Genomic DNA, 18,300 nt, shown 5'->3' with positions numbered 1-18,300 from the left:
TAAACTTGTTGAAAACATCAAGGAGGCTATTTGAATCAGGCACACAAAAAGTAGAATCCTGAAAGATAAGCTCTTAAAATCTACTTCAAAATACAAAAGACTCTTCACTCAAGGGTTTAGTATTTCAGTATTCCTTTTGAAAAAAATCCAGGAATGTATATTAAAACATTTTTTTTTCAGTATCATAGTTTTAATCTGAGCTTTTGTAGAGCAGCAGCTGGAATTTTTCCTTATTGTGTTAGTCAATAATTATCTCTCAGCATCAAATGAGAATACATGGACATTATCATTTCACAATAGTCATTCTCCAAGAATGCGTATTTCATCTCTTCTCAACATTCTCTCCAATTCACCTTTGACTGCTTATTGTGAGAACATGGTTCACATTCTTATTACTCTCTGGATAAAGAAATTCCTTCTGGTTTCCCTCTTGAATCCTTCTTGACTCAGATTGATTGTTTATTTATTGAGCTACAATGCAGAATAAGTCCTCCCAGCTCTTCAAGCCACGCTACACAGCAATCCCCAAATTTACCCCTTCCTAATCATGGGACGATGTACAGTGGCCAATTAACCTACAAACCAGTACGTCTTTGGACTGTGGGAGGAAACCGGAACACCCAGAGGAAAACCATGTAGTCACGAGAAGAATGTACAACTCCTTACAGGCAGGTATGTGAATGGCTTCTGGCTTTGCTCCTCTCACAAATTAGGGCACTCTTCTCAACATCAGCTCTGTCAAAACCTTTCAAAATGCTATTAAGATTCATGAGATTTCATATGATCTACACATTTTAACAGAAAGACTTGCAAATTTTTTTCCCTGATGACTAGAACTTTACCTTTCTGGAATAAAGCTTGTAATTTTATTAGCTCTCCCAATCTGCTATTTTTATATCCTGTTTTTAAGGCAATCACTTATTTTTTGATTTTCGTACTTTTGTTCAAGATTCCCTTGCTCAACTACTCTATCTTTACTTGATTTTCCATGTCATATGTAACACCTTTATTTTTCTTCAATATTGTACTTCACACTTCCCTTCAACAAACTTTATCACAATTATTGATCCAGTTGTACTATTACATTGCTCCATAGATTATTCTCATATGAGAGGCAAGAGGCTAAATTCACCACACATAATATGGAATGAAAAGCTGTTCATGCCACTATAATCCAATCACTGCAAAGAGAATACGTTTGCAATGTTGCCTCATTTGGATTATACGGATACTTGCAGAGTAATTGGTCCTCAATGTCGTTAAAAACTGTTAATTACACTTATGAGACAGCAAAAATTAGAGGGGAAATAGACTAGAGAAAGAATAAGCCCATTTATTTCCCAAAAATATTTTAACTCTCCTTCTGTGCGTCAGAAACAGATGTAAAATTTTAACTATCAATAATACAAGTAAGAGGATCAACTGTTCAATTAACTTATTTACTGCTCCAGTTTACTGAGAGCTGGACAACAAATTACCCAACAGCTGTACTTTTTATAAACTACTGTCCTTATGTTACTCCAATGACAGGGTTCTGAGTTGGATGATCAGCCATGATCATACTGAATGGTGGTGCAGGCTCGAAGGGCCAAATGGCCTACTCCTGCACCTATATTCTATGTAACAGGCTTAGCTACCATTGAGAACACAAAAAAGATCAGTAACACTTGTCCAATAACCATCCCTGGCGCACGTGATTGGATATCAAGGGCATTATATTCTACTTGAGGAAAAAATGCGTCAACTGTACCAGTGATCATTGCCTCTCTGATGCTCTGAACAAATTTTATGCACACTTCAAGCCATTCAACACACCAGCCACCAAAGCTACCCCCTCCCAGGTGAGCAACCACTGTCTCTGACAGCAGCAGACATGAGAAGGACTCTGCAGAGAGTCAACCCCTGCAAGGCAGCAGGCCAGACATCATTTCAGGCTGAATTCTCATGGGAGTGTGAACACCAGCTAACTGATGTCTTCTGACATCTTCAGCAGTTCACTTATCCAGTCTGCTGAGTCTACATATGCTTCAAATCAGCCCCCATAATTAATGCACCAAAAGAACTCAATAACTTCAGAACTAAATGACCACCGCCTGGTGGCACTGACATCAATCATCATGAATGGCTGGTATGGCATACATCAATAACTCCCTTCCTGCCACAATGGACACTCACCAATATGCTTACTGACAGAACCACTCTACAAGTGTCATGGCATCTGACACGCACCTGGTCCCGACACACCTAGAAAACAAGGACACTAATGTCAGAATGCTTTTTCTGGATTTCAGCTCGGCATTCAACACTATTGTTCCAAACACCTTGGTGAACAAACTCCTACTCCTTGGTCTAAATACACAACGGCAGAGCAAACAGTCTGCACGTTGCTCAGCAGCCATTTACCAAGGTAACTTTGGCCATTAAAGATCAGTTTCAAGATTCAAGATTTTTTTTATTATCATTCTTTAGTTCAGAAGTGTAAAGGAGAACAAAATGATTGTTACTCTGGATCAGATGCAGCATAAAGGACACAATAATGTAACAAAAAACAATAAATATGAATATAAAAGCAATCCTATAATCTTATAAAATAGTTATATACTGTACATTGACTGATTGTATGTACATAAAATGATGTTAGGTGATGTGTATGTAGAGGTGGTGGGGTGGGTTAATGTGTGGCGGTGCTAATCAGCCTGCTGACTTTGGAGAAATAAACTGTTTTGAGTCTGGTGTCCTGACATGGGTGTGGCGTAGCCTTTTCCATGATGGGACAAATAATCCAGAAACGGTCATGCCATTGCAGGCGTTTCTCTGGCACTTTTCTGTACTGTATACACATCCTTGATGGCGGACAGACTGGTGCCAATGGTGCGGCAGTGGGTTTAACTCGCTGTATTTTCCATGTTTGTTGCACGCTCAATTTTCATTAAACTCTTGCTGGGGTGCATAAATCCTCTAACAACCAACTTTGTTTTGCCTCCTTAAGTTTCCTTTGCCACTGCTGAAGACCACAGACATGCAAAGTTTAATTTTGCTGACTCCATTCTGCATGAATCAGTTTCTTTTAATTATATCATCCAGATATTTCAGCCAACATGATTCTCTCTACCTGTAGTTACATTACATGCAAGTAATTAAATATATTTGTGACACCGACTGCTTTATTTAGTGTCTGTCAATAGTTAGCTTCACCAGCTGAATTAAACAGAAATAAATGGAGTGAAAGATCTTGGCTGCTGACCTTTTAACAACTACTGATAGTCAATGGCAGTAAAACTGACCATAAAGTGCTCTGTGGTATTGCAAGTTCATGAACAGCACTACATAAATGCAGGTCTTTATTCACATTACCATATACAACAACTTGCCAGGAATAATTGAAAAGCTAGTGCTATTTGCAGCATGACGGTTAAATTCACAATTTTCCACTGTGAATACGAACATCTTGTCTCAGGTGTGATCCTGGAACTTCAACTGAATGCTTAACTTTTTATGGTACACTAATTCCCCAGCTCATAAACAATAAAACTTGCGAATGTCTCACAGACCCAAGTGATCAATCAGAATCACGTTTATTATCACCGGCACGTGACATGAAATTTATTAACTTAGCAGCAGCAGTTCAATGCAATACATAATATAGCAGAGAGAGAAAAAATAATAATCATATATAACACTCGCTTCGCCTAGTGGCTTAATATAGGGGGCGGCCCTGCCTGGCCAAACTTCAGAAATCTCGTTTGGGTGGATGCTGCGCGATGTGTCCTCTGTTACAAATCAGTACCCCGAAATAACAAAAACAGTACACAATATGTGATTAAACGAATAAGCTTTATAACTCTTACTTTGACTATATGGTTAGTAGAGAAACAAAATATAAAAGAAAAAGAGCCCAAATCTTATCAAACAGTCTGTGCACACAAAGTTGGAGCTCACACAGTTCAGTAGTCTTTCTTCCACCATCAGCCTCCTCCAAGCGTCGCCGACCTTTGGCCCCCCGCTCCGAGTCCACCCCATCCGGCGGTCTACCAAATCTCTCCATTTGCGTCTTCTTTCTCTCTTCACCTCTCTCTCTCTCCCTCTGGCAAAAGCCCGCAAAATCAACTGCTTCCAGAATCACAAAACAGGGCAACAAACTCCTGATTGGTTAACCCCAGCATTCCAAAGCCCCGTTATCTCTAGCCATAACCCAAACATTGCTGCTGCAGAGAAACCGTTACCTAAGCAGTGAACATTACAGAGAAGCCATCACATTAGCCTCAGCAGTGAAACATTATAAAGGAGCTATTACACATAAATAAAATAAAAAAATAAACAAGTAAATCAATTATGTATATTGAACAGATTGCGAAAAAACAAGTATATGCTACGAGACAGGTATATGGAGGAATTTAAGGTGAGGGGTTATATGGGAGGCAGGGTTTGAGGGTCGGCACAACATTGTGGGCCGAAGGGCCTGTAATGTGTTGTATAATAAAACATGCAAAAACAGAAATACTGTATATTTTTAAAAAAAGTGAGGTAGTGTTCAAAGATTCAATGTCCATTTAGGAATCACATGGCAGAGGGGAAGAAGCTGTTCCTGAATCGCTGAGTGTGTGCCTTTAGGCTTCTGTACCTCCTACCTGATGGTAACACTGAGAAAAGGGCATGACCTTAATAATGGATGCTGCCTTTCTGAGACACTGCTCCCTAAAGGTGTCTTGGGTACTTTGTAGGCTAGTACCCAAGATGGAGCCGACTAGATTTACAACCTTTGTGCAGCTTCTTTCGGTCCTCTGCAGTTGCCCCTCCATACCAGACAGTGATGCAGCCTGTCAAAATGCTCTCCACAGTACAACTATAGATGTTTTTGAGTGTATTTGTTGATATGCTAAATCTCTTCAAACTCCTAATAAAGTATAGCCGCTGTCTGGCCTTCTTTATAACTATATCAATATGTTCAGAATATGTTAGATCCTCAGAGATCTTAACACCCAGGAACTTGAAGCTGCTCACTCTCTCCACTTCTGATCCCTCCATGAGGACTGGTATATATCCCTTTGTCTTACCCTTACTGAAGTCCACAACCAGCTCTTTCCTCTTACTGACGTTGAGTGCCAGGTTGTTGCTGCGGCACCATTCCACTAGTTGGCATATCTCACTCCTGTATGCCCTTTCGTCACCACTTGAGATTTTACCAACAATGGCTGTATCGATAGTATTTGAGCTATGCCTAGCCACACAGTCATGTGTTTACAGAGAGTAGAGCAGTGGGCTAGGCACACACCCCTGAGGTGCATCAGTGTTAGTCACCAGTGAGGAGGATATGTTATCACCAATCTGCACAGATTGTGGTCTTCCCATTCGGAATTCGAGAATCCTGTTGCAGAGGGAGGTACAGAGGCCCAGGTTCTGCAACTTCTTAATCAGGATTGTGGGAATAATGGGAATAGGGGAATCAACCCCAACAGATGAATTCAAGAGTGCCACAGCATAAAGGTTACATTCCAGGCTCATATCCAAAGACTTGAACTATTGATCTGGAGATAAATTCCATGAATGGAGATGAAGAGCACAAATTTAAGCAAGAAAATATTGAAAAGTAAGTTGGTATCGGTCATGGTGACCAGGAAATTACAGTGTTCTCATAAAAATAGGACCCATACTCTAGTTAAGACCTTCAAGTGATCATGTAAAGTGATCCTCACAGGAAAATTAGAAAATAAGGGAATATCAGATGTGTGTGTGTGTGTGTGTGTGTGTGTGTGTGTGTGTGGGGGGGGGGGGGTGGATTGGGCAACTTCATTCTCAACCTCTGACTATCACTCAGCAACTAAAGCAGATTTGGTTAGTCCATAATTCATCTACAAGTATCCACTAAATTTCTGGAGATACTACTACTTAGTTCTTATTGGGATAAGCAGGGGGTGTTTCTGTTTCCTCTCCATCTTAACACATATTCAATTTGTTGAACCTACTGTACGCTCTACTCCACTTTTATCTCATTGTCCAATACTGTTGTCAATGGACAGAGGGTCGAAAATCTGAGCGTGGAGTACTGTTTCAATGAACTCAAAAGTCAATTTACTATATACTTCATTGTCGTCAAACAATTGAAACTAGAACATACAATCATCACAGCGATATTTGATTCTGCGCTTCCCGCTCCCTGGATTACAAATATTTAATATCAAAAATATTAAAAACATTAAACATTGTAAAAATTAGTAAATATTAAAAATTTAAATTATAAATCATAAATAGAAAATAGAAAAATGGGAAGTAAGGTAGTGCCAAAAAATCGAGAGGCAGGTCCAGATATTTGGAGGGTACGGCCCAGATCCAGGTCAGGATCCGTTCAGCAGTCTTATCACAGTTGGAAAGAAGCTGTCGGTCGTGTCCTTGATTATCCTGGCAGCACTGCTCCAACAACGTGTGGTGTTAAGTGAGTCCAAGGACAGAAGATTTGTTTGTGTGATGTGCTGCACCGTGTTCACTATCTTCTGCAGCTTCTTTCGGTCTTGGACAGGACAACTTCCATACCAGGTTGTGATGCACCCTAGAAGAATGCTTTCTACGGTGCATCTATAAAAATTAGTGAGGGTTTTAGGGGACAGGCCAAATTTCTTTAGTTTTCTCAGGAAGTAAAGGCGCTGGTGGGCCTTCTTGGCAGTGAACTCTGCTTGGTTGGACCAAGTCAGGTCATTTGTGATATTGACCCCGAGAAACTTAAAGCTTTTGACCTGTTCCACTTGTGCACCACCGATGTAAATTGGGTCGTGCGGTCCGCTACTCCTTCTGAAGTCAACAACCAATTCCTTCGTCTTGCTGACGTTGAGAGATAGGTTATTGTCTTTGCACCTTGCCACCAGGTTCTTCATTTCCTCTCTGTACTCAAACTTATCATTATCCAAGATACGGCCTACAATTGTTGTGTCATCAGCAAACTTATATATTGAGCTTGATGGAAACTTGGCTACACAATCATGGGTTTGCAGTGAGTACAGCAGGGGGCTGAGTACACAGCCTTGTGGGGCACCAGTGCTCAGAGTGATTGTAGAGGAGAGCTTGTTCCCTATTTTTACAGCCTGGGTCCTGTCTGTGAGGAAGTTGAAGATCCAGCTGCAGATCTGAGTGCTAAGGCCCAGGTTCCGGAGCCTAGGAATCAGTTTATTTGGAATGATGGCATTAAAGGCAGAACTGTAGCCAACGAAAAGGAGCCTTACGTATGCGTCTTTATTCTCCAGGTGTTCTAAGGAGGAATGTAGTGCCAAAGAGATGGCATCTGCTGTTGACCTGTTACTCCGGTAGGCGAATTGCAAAGCGTCGAGGTTGACCAGTAGGCTGTGGTTGATGTGTGCCATAACCAATCTCTCGAAGCACTTCATAGCAATTGATGTCAGAGCCACAGGTCAATAGTCATTCAGGCATGCCACCTTGCTCTTCTTCGGCACTGGGATTATCGTTGCCTTCTTAAAACACGAGGGGATCTTAGACTGAAGCAAGGAGCAGCTGAAGATGTCAGCAAACACTCCAGCTAGCTCACTTGCACAGACCCGGAGAACTCGTTCTGGGACGCCATTTGGGCCTGTCGCCTTCCTTGGATTTATCTTCAGGGAGGCCCTTCTAACGTCCTCCTCGTTGATGATGAATCTCGATGCCCCCAGGTCCGGTTCATCCGGAGGGAGCGGGACGCTCCTCTTCTGTTCAAATCTTGCATAGAATACGTTAAGTTCGTCAGGAAGAGAAGCGCCACAGTTATTGATATTCCCAGCCTTTTCTTCGCACCCAGTGATCTCACTTAGACTCTGCCATAGTCTACTGGCATCCCTCTGGTTAGCCTGGGCTTCCAATTTGGCTCGATATTGCCTCTTGGCACCCTTAATGGCTTTCCGGAGTTCACGCCTGGATTCTGTGTAGTGACTGGTATCCCCGGACCTAAAAGCCACAGCTCTTGCCTTTAAAAGATATGACCTCATAATGCAATTGCCATAATTCCTGGGCCAGGCCATATTCAACTAAACACTTGCAGATGAGATCCATTCACAGATGAAATAATACTTGGCATTTAATGCAAGATCAGACAGCAGTTCTAGAGAAAAATTACATCCATTATCCCTCTGTTCTCTTATGACCTCCAGTCTCCAATCTTGCTCCTCTCCGACTGTAGTTTTGGATTAGCCTAGTATTCCATTGCACATTCTGCAAAAGGCCAAGTGGGAGTGAGAATTCAACAGTATTCTGGCCTCAGATATTAATAATGGTTGCAAGGATGAAAAAGAATCAATATGTCGGTCAGTTCACTTCAAAATGACCATGTAAGATAACCTTTTATAAACTCTTGAACAAACTTTTTGCCCCAAAATGAAGTCAAGAAATGAAACTAAAGATGTTATTAATAAATCAGATGATGTGTTAAGAAGGATTAAACCACAAATTGTCCTCAGTTAAGATAAAAGTTAAAGAATCATTACACACATTTACTTACTTGGTGAAAGATGATTACACAAGTAGGTAAATAACAGAGAGGTCCTTATTAAAATGGTAGTATTTCTGTTTGGTACTAGAGGTAGCTTTTGTGTGGGTTCAAAAAAAAAGGCACAAATGTCCTTCCTATGTCTTTAATAATGACTGTCACTTTGACTATTGCAGCATTCTTCTGAAGTCACTCATTAAAATGAATATAGAAGTTCATCAGTACTTTTTTCCCAATTTTCAAAGTATATTTCCAGTCCTGACAGACGTGCTGCAGTAAGGTTGCTGCTAGAGTGATCCATCCCTTGATGAAATGTTGGTGAAATAGACACAACAAAATCTAATGGGACAAAATTGCCTGTGGATGTTGAGACATTAAATGCACAATTAATGTTTCTGAAAAACATTTAATGTGTCTAAAGGAACATTTTTTTGATGGATATAGAATCATGTTAAGATGAATGCCATCTTAGTAATTAAACTAACCTAGGGGTATTTCAGATGTAATTGCTCTCCACTCAAAGTGGTGTGAAACCATTTCACATCACATTCTCTTCAGTGTCATCTCTGTAATTAAGCAGAAACTACAAACTGCAGAATCAAATAATCAGTAAGCATTTCTAATTATTTACATTTCATTTACAGGAAAACAAGCTGCAAGTATTAATTGAAACTTAAAACTTCATAAGAGTATGCCATCATCACATTTCAATTGATATCAGAAAGTGACTACTATGAATGGAAAGGAAGCCATGCCAGAAAACCAAAGGCTAGGGCAAAGGGAGTAGCTCAGAGTTAAACAAGGGTTCTGTCCAGCCCAAAATAAGGATGCAGAATGTAGAAAGTAGAGCCTTAATCTTCTACTACTACTACTACTACTATGTTGACTCTGGCCTAGGGGGCCGGCGTCGGCACGATGACGGACTCTCCACTTCTCCCTCTCCCTCATCAGTGTATTCAATCTGTTTAATCAGTGTGTTTAATCTTCACTTATGTTATAAGTTATTTAATTGATCTATTAATTGCATGTTTATCTAGCTTTGATACTCACTGGGGTTCTGATTAAACCATAATATTCAAAATAGCTTTTAATTAATTTCTGTCAACCATATTATTCAAAATAGCTTATAATTAGTTTCTGTTTCTCTTGCTCCTGTTTTGGAATGAGTTAGTCTATAGTTTTCACTGGATGATGTTGCAACTTGCTGAGCTGACTGATACTCTTAACCTTTAATAAAATCTTAGCAGGATTCAATCTAGCTAACTGTGGGCCACCACTCTTGTGCAATCAAGCTGCGGGAAAGCCCAAGGATTACAGTGAATATGCAGGATATTTTTCTCCAGTCCTGCTGAAGGGTTTCCTTTCGAAATGTCCACTGGTACTTTTCCCCATAGATGCTGCCTGGCCTACTGAGTTCCTCCAGCATTTTGTGTGTGTTGCTCAAATTTCCAGCATCTGCAGACTTTCTCTTGTTTATGCAAGATATTTTTTTCTTTTGAGAAATGTGCTGGTTAGAAAATTTAATTCTGAAATGGGTTGCCAATTTACAATGCATTTCCACAGAGTAGCTGCATCAATAATATGTCCCAATTAGTAAAAGCACTGCCAAGTCTTCATTTTCTAGATGCCAGCCAAGGAAATTCAAGATAAACCAGAAATGTTGGAGAAACTCAAGTGGTCAGATAGCATCTGTGAAAACAGAGACAGTCAAGATAATGTTTCTCTTTCCTCAGAACCTATTTGGGCGACAGAGACTTCTCCACATTTGTTTCAAATTTCTGGCATCTACAGAAACTGCACAGTTTATTCTTTATCAGTTTAGTATATCAGAGGATTCACAAACTTCTTCATGCTCTGATGATAGAAACAAACAATGCAGGCACTTGGAGACAGGATTAATTTGAAACTGCCAATAATGTAATGATGAAGGCCGACTAAATAACCCTGGTAGACTGTCAACGATTGATTGAGTTTTTCATGATCATTAGAGTTTTGGATACATATAGAAAGTCAGTTCATAGTCCCAACAATAGAATTCAAACATTGCAGATTAATGATAATTTTCCAGAAGACAGAATGCATTATGATGACAGCGCATAGAGTGCAAGGAAGATGGAAAATGATCTGGCAGCATATTTCAAAAGGGAACCAGATATCCAGGAAGCCATCTCATGGATGAAGTGGTATTTCTAGACTAAACTTGAATCAATACACAATGTTCGACAGTTGCCACAAGGATTAAACTTATATAGAGATAAATTAAGTGACGTAAGTGACAGTTCACTTCCAGATGAGCTCAAGGCCTTCCATGCTCACCTTTAACCATCAAAACATGGAGAAACCGTCACCATCTCTCACACCAACACCCCCCACCCCCCAAACCTCTGATGATCTTGTAATTTCAGGTTGACGTGTGAGCATCATTCAGAAGGGTGAAGCTATGAGAAGCATCCAGCCCAGAAGGAGTACTGAACCAAGTACTAAAAACCTGTGCTGGATCAATTAGCTGCAGTCTTCATGGAGATCTTTAACAACTTGCCTCAACCTGAGGTACCCACCTGCTTCAAGCAGGCTTCAATTGTACCAGTGCCTAAGAAGAACATGGTAACCTCTGTCTATGACTATCATCCAGTAGCACTTTTATCCATGGTGATGAAGTATTTTGAGAGGTTGGCAATGAAACACATCAACTCCTGCCTGAGAAGCGACATGGATCCATTCCAGTTTGCCTTCTGGAGTAGTGGTCCCCAACCTCCGGGCCGCGAAGCATGCAGCGGTGCGGTGATTGCCGGAACGCATCCCAGCACATCTTTAAGATAAAAGCCAGAATAATTAGGTGCCACCCGGCACGTAAATGTTGGCCCAGATCAAAGGCGACGCAATTGGCAATGACTTTCTAAATAAGAACATACTGTCTTAGGTATCTTACTCATTTACATTTGGTTTGAATAAAGTAAGTTTGAAGAGGAATGACTTCTACTATGCTTCAAGAAAAAACAGTATTTAAATCTTCCTCAACCACGAGGAAATCTACAGATGAGCTCAAGGCCTTCCATTTCAAGCAACACACATAAAAATTAATGATGAATGCAGCAGACCAGGCAGCATCTATAGGAAGAGGTACAGTCGATGTTTTGGGCCATGACCCTTCATCAGGAATAACTGAAAGAAGAGATAGTAAGAGATCTGAAACTCCCCCTCCCACTTTCCACTGTCTACTGCACCTCTTCCTATAGATGCTGCCTGGCCTGCTGCATTCACCAGCAATTTTTATGTGTGTTGCTTTAAATCTTCCTAATTTTTTCTCCATCTGTGGCAGATCTCCTCATTTCAGTTTTCACAAACATTATCTTTTGCCAGTGGTGTTTTGAGATAGATTTTGATGTCCATGTGATAGATAAACTAATCTGAAATAAATCAATTTGATTAGACCGCAAATGTGTTTGTGGTTATGCTGTCATGATGAGCAAAACCCATAATATTCTATACTATCAGCTGTGAAGAACATACTTGCAAAGGCAGGAAGTGTACCTGCTAAAAAATATACCACAGTAGATCACTTGTGTGTATGTATATATATACACACACACTGCTTATTTCTATTGAATAATTAAAACTTATTTGCCATTTTCTGCAACCATTTGTGAAAATTATAATTTTGTGTGATAAAGAACCATGAATTTTTGCAATCAGAATCATAATCAGGTTTATTATCACTGGCATGTGTCATGAAATTTGTTAACTTAGCAGCAGTACAATGCAATACATGATAATATAGAAAGAAAAGTTTAAATAAATCAATTACAGTAAGTACATGACAGTATATTGAATAGATTAAATTGTGCAAAACACAAATAATACATATATAAAAAAGTGAGGTAGTGTTCATGGGTTCAATGTCCATGTAGGAATCGTATGGCAGATATGAGAAGAAGTTGTTCCTGAATTGCTGAATGTGTGCCTTCAGGCTTCTGTATCTCCTTCCTGATGGTAACAATGAGAAGAGGGCATGTCCTGGGTGACAGGGATCCTTTATAATGGATGTCTTTATAATGGACTCCTTGAAAATGTCTTGGATACTATGGAAACTAGTACCCAAGATGGAGCTCACCTTTAGTAGCTTTTCTCGGTCCTGTGCAGTAGCTTCCAACCCTCCTCCCCCCCCATTGTACCAGACTATTTTAGTTGACAAACCAAATCTCTTCAAACTCCTACTGAAGTATAGCCGCTGTCTTGCCTTCTGTATAACTGCATTAATACGTTGGGACCAGGTTAGTTCCTCAGAGATCTTGACACCCAGGAACTTGAAATTATTCATGCTCTCCACTTCTGATCTAGCTATGACGATTTGGTTCACGTTCCTTCATCTTACCCTTCCTGACATCCACAATCAGCTCTTTCATCTTACCGACATTGAGTGCACAGTTGCTGCTGCGACACCACTCCACTAGTTGGTATATCTCGCTCTTGTACGCCCTCTTATCGCCATCTGAAATCCTACCAACAATAGTTGTATCAACAGCAAATTTATAGATGGTATTTGAGCTATACCTAGCCACACAGTCATGGGTATAGAGAGAGTCGAGCAGTAGGCTAAGCACACACCCGAGGTGCACCAGTGTTGATCATCAGTGAGGAGGAGATATTATTACCGACCTACACAGATTGTGGTCTTCCGGTTAGAAAGTCGAGAGTCCAATTGCAGAGCGAATTCTAGAGGCCCAGGTTCTGTAACTTATCAATCAGGATTATGGGCATAATGGTGTCAAATGCTGAGCCATAGTCAATGTGCAGCATCCTGACATAGGTGCTTGTATTGTCCAGGTGATCCGAGGCTGTGTGAAGAGCCATTGAGATTGCATCTGCCATAGACTATCATGGCGACAAGCAAATTACAGTGGGTTCAGGTCCTAGCTGAAGCAGGAGTTCATTCTAGCCATGACCAACCCCTCAAAGCACTTCATCACCATAGATGTGAGTGCTACTGGGCAATAGCCATTAAGGCAACTCACACTACTTTTCTTAGGTACTGGTATAGGCCTTTTTGAAGCAGGTGGGAACTTCCAACCATAGCAGTAAGAGGTTGAAAATGTCCTTGAGTACACCCACCAGTTGGTTCTGTCAATCTTCTGTGAATTTCAGATTTTAGGTTGCTGAGCAGCTTTGAAATAATGTGATAGAAAATTGGCTGAAAATTTGTTGTGGCATTACCACTAAATAGCTGTTTTTTTGAAACAAAAGCTAGCATTAATGAACTGCAACATGTCCAATCACAAGGCTGTTTACATTCAAACTTGTCTGAGTTCAAGGTAAGATTGTTCCTTTATTTCCATACTTACAGAAGAATAGTTTATTTTAATAGTCAAAAATTGAGGTCAGGTTATTGATTCCTTTATATGATTGAGTCAACCTTCATGGCTTTAACACCTTCCATGTTTATCAGCAGGACATTTCCAAATTGGCAACCCAATTTATCTACATCAAAGTACTCTCTAGTCATTGTCAAATTTTTCAGATTTAGTTGTCCTCTGCATTTCTGGCTTTCTGCCTGGTAGAAGTGGTAACTGATTCTTGAAAAGAACTGGCAATGAACTATTGCCCAAAGTGAACAACTCCACAGTCTTAGCATCAGCCCGGTTATAGTCAACCACTGTGGGATGAATTAGCATGTTGACCCAAAGCAAAATGCCAAAGCTTGGTCTTGTGATTCACAATGGAGACAATTGTCATTTTTGCAGTTGGATTCAGCTAGCAGCTCAGAGTTAATTTTCTGGAACCAAGGAGAAGTAGAATTGACTCTTTTTGAAACTAAATGGTCTGCTGCCACTTTGAATGCGTGCAGTTTCTACCCCATCTACCCCAAATACCCATTCTAAATATCTTAGCTTACTTCTGTAAACCTACCCTTTTTTTTTATCTCAGAAGCTGATCAATCCACAAAGTTGCCAAGCCCGCAATCATGCAGCCCGGCAAGGAGTCAATCTAGGAACAATTCAGATTCTTCTCCTAATTGGTCAGGATTACCACTATCATTTTCATGGGATTCCAATGAGGAGAGATTCAGAAGCAGAGTCCCTATCAGTCAATTTCTGCACAGATATCAACTTGTTGCTTCCCTACCGAACGAAGGCATTCTGAAACACTTTAATGGAATAGAGAATGTAAGGAATACTCTTAAGGCACTGTAGAAATTCAAAGTGACAAAAACGCCACAATTAGAATGGATAAATAATTTAACTATCAGTAATTTTCACATAAAGTTATGTATTCTGACTGAGAACATCTGACATCATTTGATATTGAAACACCGCATTAGACGGCATTCTTCAGAAACGTTAAATAATGTGACACATAATGAGTGGGAGGTAGAATGGAGAAATATCTTTACCAAAGGAGGTATAAGGCACTCTTTCCCTCCACTATCCTGCAGGTCACCATTGGGTAAGGTGTAGCACTTGCTTAGCTGCCCTGTCAGGGTCAAGTAAAGCCATGGGGGCAGGTGGAGGATGGTTGTATGAGCAGCTGGTTTATATCTTAAGTGCTGGTTATGCACTTAAGATATAAACCAGCTGAAGAGTATTGATAGTAGCAGGGGTCACCCATCTTGAAAAGGCACTGCCTAGACAAAGGCAATGGTAAACCACTTCCGTAGAAAAAATTGCCAAGAACAATTATGGTCATGAAAAGAACATGGTTACTCATATCATACAACATAGTACATAATAAACTAACACCAATGAGACAGAAATGCACAGGCAAACTTATTAGAAACCATAGAAACCATAGAAAAACTACAGCACAGAAACAGGCCTTTCAGCCCTTCTGGGCTGTGCCAAACCATTTTCTGCCTAGTCCCACTGACCTGCACACGGACCATATCCCTCCATACACCTCCCATCCATGTATCTGTCCAATTTATTCTTAAATGTTAAAAAAGAACCCGCGTTTACCACCTTGTCTGGCAGCTCATTCTACACTCCCACCACTCTCTGTGTGAAGTAGCCCCCCAATGTTCCCTTTAAACTTTCCCCCCCTCACCCTTAACACAGGTCCTCTTTTTTTTTCTCCCCTTGCCTCAGTGGAAAAAGCCTGCTTGCATTCGCTGTATCTATACCCATCATAATTTTATACACCTCTATCAAATCTCCCCTCATTCTTCTATGCTCCAGGGAATAAAGTCCTAACCTATTCACCCTTTCTCTGTAACTGAGTTTCTCAAGTCCCAGCAACATCCTTGTAAACCTTCTCTGCACTCTTTCAACCTTATTAATATCCTTCCTGTAATTTGTTGACCAAAACTGAACACAATACTCCAGATTCGGCCTCACCAATGCCTTATATAACCTCATCATAACATTCCAGCTCTTACACTCAATACTTTGATTAATAAAGGCCAATGTACCAAAAGCTCTACCTGTGATGCCACTTTTAGGGAATTTTGTATCTGTATTCCCAGATCCCTCTGATCTACTGCACTCCTCAGTGCCTTACCATTTACCCTGTATGTTCTACCTTGGTTTGTCCTTCCAAGGTGCAATACCTGTCTGTAGTACATGTCTTTATTAAACTCCATCTGCCATCTTTCAGCCCATTTTTCCAGTGGTCCAAATTCCGCTGCAAGCTTTGAAAACCTTCCTCACTGTCCGGTACACCTCCAATCTTTGTATCATCAGCAAATTTGCTGCTCCAGTTTACCACATTATCATCCAGATCATTGATATAGATGACAAATAACAATGGACCCAGCACTGATCCCTGTGGCACACCACTAGTCACAGGCCTCCACTCTGAGAAGCAATCCTCTACTACCACTCTTTGGCTTCTTCCATTGAGCCAATGTCTAATCCAATTTACCACCTCTCCATGTATACCTAGTGACTGAATTTTCCTAACTAACCTCTCACGCGGGACCTTGTCAAAGGCCTAACTGAAGTCCATGTACTCAACATCCACTGCCTTCCCTTCATCTACTTTCCTGGTAACCTCCTCGAAAAACTCCAATAGGTTGGTCAAACATGACCTACCACGCACAAAACCATGTTGACTCTCCCTAATAAGTCCCTGTCTATTCAAATGCTTGTAGATTCTGTCCCTTAGTACTCCCTCCAATAACTTACCCACTACCGACGTCAAATTTACCGGCCTATAATTTCCCGGATTACTTTTCGATCCTTTTTTAAACAACGGAACAACATGAGCCATTCTCCAATCCTCTGGCACCTCACCCGTAGACACCGACATTTTAAATACATCTGCCAAGGCCCCTGCAATTTCAACACTAGTCTCCTTCAAGGTCCGAGGGAATACCCTGTCAGGTCCTGGGGATTTATCCACTTTAATTTGCCTCAAGATAGCAAGCACCTCCTCCTTTTCAATCTGTACAGTTTCCATGATCTCAGTACTTGTTTCCCTTAATTCCATAGACTTCATGCCAGTTTCCTCAGTAAACACAGACGCAAAAAAAAACATTTAAAATCTCCCCCATTTCTTTCGGTTCTGCACATAGCCAACCACTCAGATCCTCAAGAGGGCCAATTTTATCCCTTACAATCCTTTTACTCTTAATATACCTGTAAAAGCTCTTTGGATTACCTTCACTTTGACTGCCAAGGCAACCTCATGTCTTCTTTTAGCCCTCCTGATTTCCTCCTTGAGTATTTTCTTGCACTTTTTTTATACTCCTCAAGCACCTTATTTACTCCCAGTTTCCTATACATGTCATACAACTCTCTCTTCTTCTTTATCAGAGTTGCAATATCCCTTGAGAACCAAGGCTCCTTATTTCTATTCACTTTGCCTTTAATCCTGACAGGAACATACAAGCTTTGCACTCTCAAAATTTCTCCTTTGAAGACTTCCCACTTACCAGTCACATCCTTACCAGAGAACAACCTGTCCCAATCGACGCATTTTAGATCTTTTCTCATTTCTTCAAATTTGGCCTTCTTCCAGTTTAGAACCTCAACCCTAGGACCAGATCTATCTTTATCCATAATCAAGTTGAAACTAATGGTGTTATGATCATTGGAACCAAAGTGCTCCCCTACACACACTTCCGTCACTTGTCCTAACTCGTTTCCTAATAGGAGATCTAATATTGCATCCCCTCTAGCTGGTACCTCTATATATTCTAACAATTTACATCTACATTAGATCATGTAATTGCTTCTTCCCCCCACCTTCCCAAAACCCTCATATACAGGCTGATTCATACTTCCCAAAATTAATAGATTGTAAAAATTTGCTAAGGTGTAAAATCACCAGTCAATATGATATTGTTACCTTCTTAATGGGTTAAAAATCTTTCTCAACCTACTCCATAGCAGTTTTTAAAAAAATCTAGACAGGATTGCTGTAATAGCTCCTAGCTTCTCTTCAGTTTTAATCAGATATTGATCCTGCTGGTTCATTTCTTGGATATCTTACACAGCCAGATGCTCTTTCTGATAATAATCTTCCTTCTTTATTTGGGATCGACATTGATAATGAAGTAAAAGCATTACTTATCTGCTGTGGAGTTCTGGTTAAGTGAAAATGCTAAATCCATCAGAGCAAACATGACTAATATATAGAAGTATTAACAAAATCTATGCCTGGAGAAATCCAAGAGGGGAAGCAGTCCACTGCAAGCAAATGCACAAATAAAACTTGGGTTGCTGTTGTAAGCTTTACTAATAATCAGATGAGAATGGTGACTACAAAATTGAAAGGGTTAGGATTGTCCATTAAGTCAGCACTTGGCATCATTAGTTAAAATGCATTCTCAGCTGGGATAAGATTAAAACACAACCGGATCAGGTAGGCGCTACTAATTTTATTTCAAATAATTTAAATTGAGT

General features: G+C 40.4%; 1 protein-coding gene across 3 annotated transcripts in view; it reads right to left on the bottom strand.

Annotated features, from left to right (window-relative positions):
* Window positions 1-18,300, bottom strand: part of LOC140212489 (cadherin-18) — a 672,855-nt gene that overhangs the window by 501,976 nt on the left and 152,579 nt on the right. Inside the window, exon 2 of one of the 3 annotated variants that reach the window (XM_072283357.1) lies at window positions 2,176-2,244. The exons of the other annotated variants lie outside the window; for them this stretch is intronic. The gene's annotated coding sequence lies outside the window, so the exon portion shown is untranslated. The remainder of the gene's footprint in view (window positions 1-2,175; window positions 2,245-18,300) is intronic. 3 annotated transcript variants of the gene reach the window in all.

The sequence above is a fragment of the Mobula birostris genome, chromosome 19 (genome assembly GCF_030028105.1).
Source record: "Mobula birostris isolate sMobBir1 chromosome 19, sMobBir1.hap1, whole genome shotgun sequence".
Classification (NCBI taxonomy): Eukaryota; Metazoa; Chordata; class Chondrichthyes; order Myliobatiformes; family Myliobatidae; genus Mobula; species Mobula birostris.
Note: the sequence above shows the minus strand (reverse complement) of the source record. Positions and strands in the feature narration are given on the sequence as shown.